Genomic DNA, 4,316 nt, shown 5'->3' with positions numbered 1-4,316 from the left:
GTGCTCAGTCTCATTTTCATAATAGAGCAAATGAGGATAATAATAATCTCAGAGTAATAAAGATCAAATAAGATAAATTGTGACAAATAAAAAGTTCAAGAGACAGTTTCTGGGTAATTAACAATCATCTTATTAATTATGGCTAGTGGATAATTAATAAAAAGGGTCATTTGACTGTCTTTCCTAAACCAAAGACCCCTCATGGAACCCCCTAAATGCTTATATGTCTTTGGAAGAATGGGTATTCCTGGGGGTGGAAATCAATTCTAGTTAACAAGTAATGAGAGAATGAATATTATAATGAGAGGTGGGTTTATTCTAATGAGGATCTGGGGGACATAACTCTTATCACTCACTCTAAGTCAAAGAGATTTAACTATACTCACACCACCCTGTCTAGGGTAATCTAGACAAAAGGGGGAATCCACCTGCCCCCAGATTTCTTTGACTAAAACACAATGGGCCAGAATTCACCAATTCACCTAGACTAGAATTTCTTTACCTTTTGATCAGAGCTGAATTTTCCCAGTTGGCTGCATTTCGGCTAATATTTCATATTATCATCAGCACTTCCCTTCAAAGGCTGACTGGATAACCTATAGGGACTGATTTCTGAATGAGGAGATAGGAGGGGGAAAAACCTTAGTCCTAATTTAATAATTTGTTACTAATAAAGAGAGAAATAATCATTTCTCTCAAAATGTAAAACACATTGCAAACCTTAAAGCTAAATACTAGCTAGCTATTATTAAGTTCAATTTTGTATAAATCAAATATTTAACAATCATAAAATTTATGTAGAAGTCTAGAAATGTATGGATTTCCTTCTTAAATTCTAAGTAAATGGCTGTTACCAAGTTGTGAAATGGGTCATTCCTAAAGAATGGCACTATTGTTTCCAAGCCATTCTGGAACTCACCCCCAACCATCCTTTATAATGAATATTTTTTTAACAAAACAGTTCAGAAAAATTAACCAACATATAAAAAAATAGTATGACATGATTTGCAGTGTTCTACACCTGTGGTCCCTTTCCTTTGCAAAGAAAGGAGGGAGATACTTTCTCATCTCTCTTCACTGGGGCTAAGCTTGCTAATACATAAAATTATCTGTTAATTATAACCAAACAACCAGAACCAGTAGATTTCTTTCAGCATTCAACTAGATTGTGGATCCCCTTCCCCCACCCTCCACCTTTGTCTGAGAAGAGAACTTTAAACAACATATCCATACTCCTATTACCTTCTATTCATGTGAAAAATTGTGAATTGTGAATATAATTTGAGGGTAATCTTGATATCTGTCCTTAATACCTTACACTCACTCAGTGGGAATTCCAATATTGAAAATGAAATGTAGTTCTCTAAAATACTGATAAAATATTTGCTTCCTGCACAATTTGTGAACAAGGCTCAGTTAAGGACATAATTATAAATTTTTTATTTGTGTGCCAACACTTTATTTAAATTTTTTCCAAGTAACTCAATTTTATATTGTTTTCGGTTCCAAATTCTCTTCTTTTTCCTTTTCCCTTCCTGCCCCATCGAAAAGGCTAGAAAAACAAAACCCATTACAAATATGCATAGTCATACAAAACAAATCACCACATTAGGCATGTAAGGACACAATTATTAACAAAATTGGGGAGTCAAAAACAAATTCAAACAAATGCTTTCTAAGTTTAGCTTTAAAAATTGAAAAGATCCCTAAGTGCTAATGTATAAAGGGGTTAGAGGCAAAGGAATTAAGTTCCAAGACCAAGAAAGAGGGTGCATAAAAGCCCCTGATTCATTTGACACAGTTCATAGCCTTTTGCAGAAAGAATAAAGCCCTGTTGAGCAAGGAACGAAAAGATCTCATTATAGGAGGAAGCCAAACCATACTGAAGACTGGGCACTAGTAACTATTTCTAAAAACAGCCCTGCTGTTTTATATTGAACCAATCCATTTCTTAACTTGGTAGGTAGCAGTGTAAAGATGGAGCCAATCGGCTTGATCCTGTACCAATTACAGATGTCTAAGTGTGGTTTCAAAGACCTACAAATAGTTAATGTAGCCAGCTGTGTTGTAGTGAAACAAAAGAAGAGTTAAATGTTCCATCCAGAAGCCTAGAAATCCTTGTTCACCATGTGCCTGATTTTCCAAGTTATAAAGACTACATCGTGGCGTCATTTAATGTGGACTTCAAAGCAGAATCCTCAAATCAGAATGCAAAATACTTTGAAGAACCCTAACAGTGCCTCAGAGATGAGGAAAATAGCCTCTAAAAGTAGCGACCTCAGATGACACTGCATCTGTTATCCACTCTGCAGCAATTGGACTTTATTGGGGGTGGTTTACAGAGAAGGAAGATATCTATGGATGCATAGTATATTAAATCTTATTAGATCCTCAGAAAGAATAATTGGGCATATTTACACAATTACATTTTAGTAAACTATTATGCCAGCTTAACTATAATATTCTTGTAAAAGTACATTAAACAGCAATCCAAAAGTAATTTAACTGCTGAAGACTTTTCATCTAATTATTCATAAATTAATGAAGAAAATTAAATTCCAATCACTGAAAAAATGAGGCAAGGGTAAGAATCAGAACTATAGATTAGTTAAAGCAAAGATATGCAATGCATAACAGAATTAAAGCATTTCTTTTATTCAAACTCAGTGCTTAAAAAAGAACAAATCCATCATCTTGAAATTTGACTTGTAGCTTGACATTAAAAATAATATGAGTAGAATTTTCAGTGGGGTAAGCACAAAACTAGTTCAAGTAGTGTCACTCTCAATTAACGTACTCAGGTGGTGTGCCCATTAAAATTCCCACTTGTGGGTTCAGCTCGCTATGCAAATGGGGTCATTACCTGGAGAATTTAATTGGGTATGACACTGGGAGTAGGAATTTTCCTTTCAAAATAAACCTACTTGCACACATTTTCACTAGAATTCTGATTATTATATATGCTTCATATTGTTTTGCTCTATAAATATTTACTAAAAATCAGGCTGTCCTTGCTTAATTTTCTTTTACAAGTGACTCAGAATACATCCGAATGATTTTTAAGTGGTTTTGTGTGTATATAGTAAGGCTGGTTAGAATAAGCCTTTTGTAAGTTATGTTGTTTATCAAAACATTTTTATAAATCTTTCCTGTCTTTTCAAACCTCCCTTCACTTGCAGGTATATTTTCAGTGAATGTTTTCATCATTCAAGGACAAGCATCCTTCTCTCAATCTCTTTGGCATTTATCTGGAGATTTGAATAATGAACAGTTTAAAAGTACCACCTGAATTGTTGTCCATACACTGAATTCCAACTAATAATGCTATGAAGCTGTTTCTATAGCACTTCCATAGTTCTTTGTGAGTGCTGTGTAAATACAGAGGCCCAGGTGGAAAAGCTAAGTGTCTCATTCAGGAATCAGAGCCAGAGGTATGATCGCTATTAATAATAATAACTGACATTTATATAGCACTTTAATGTTTGCAAAGTACTTCACATACATTGCATCATTTGATCCTTGAGATAGCCTGGTGAGGTGAGGTACTTATGGGAATCATTATCCCCATTTTAGAGCTGAAGATACTGAGGCTCCAAGAGACTTAGTAATTTGCCTTTGGTCTCACAGCTAGTGTCGGAGGCAAGATTTGAAATTAGCTCTTCCTGATTTTGGTTCCTGCTTTCCAACCACTGCTCTACACCACCACCCCTATCTAAAACTCTTGATTCTTCTTAAAGAGCTCAGACCATGAGACCATAATAGTGAAAGTATAGCTTTAAAAGGTGATGTGTAGAATATAGACTCCCTTATAGAATGCGAGGAAAATGTATTCGAAATATAAATGAATGAATGAAAAAGCATGTATTAAATGCTTATTACCAGGAAAGAACTAAGCTGAGTGCTGGTGATACAAATAGAGAAGCAAAACAATCTCTACATTCAAGGAGCTCATTTTCTTTTACAGTGGTGGGGGAGGGTTACAACTGTGAGTTGCATGGAAGGACTTCCAAGGACTGTAGGTGCTGGCAACAAAATAGGTGGTAATGTATCTTCTTTAACATAATTCCATTCATAAAGCCCTATCTTTCTGATGTTGAACATCAGTGCCAAGAACTTTGGTGGTAAGAACTTTCTTTTCCAAATCCTCAGTAAACTGGGGCTATTGAGGAGGTGTGTGAAGAGAAGTTCTCCATAGAGAGAAGCAACTTGGAAGTAGGGCTGGAGGTCTAGGGAATGGTGTTGCTCCTAGGATTCTCAAGCTTACCTGGTCATTGGTGACAGTTAGTGGAGCCCTGGTTCTGGAGTTAGAGGGCCTG

This window comes from Vombatus ursinus, unplaced genomic scaffold, assembly GCF_900497805.2.
Source record: "Vombatus ursinus unplaced genomic scaffold, bare-nosed wombat genome assembly UNPS02014830.1, whole genome shotgun sequence".
NCBI lineage: Eukaryota > Metazoa > Chordata > Mammalia > Diprotodontia > Vombatidae > Vombatus > Vombatus ursinus.
This window is presented reverse-complemented; position numbering follows the sequence as displayed.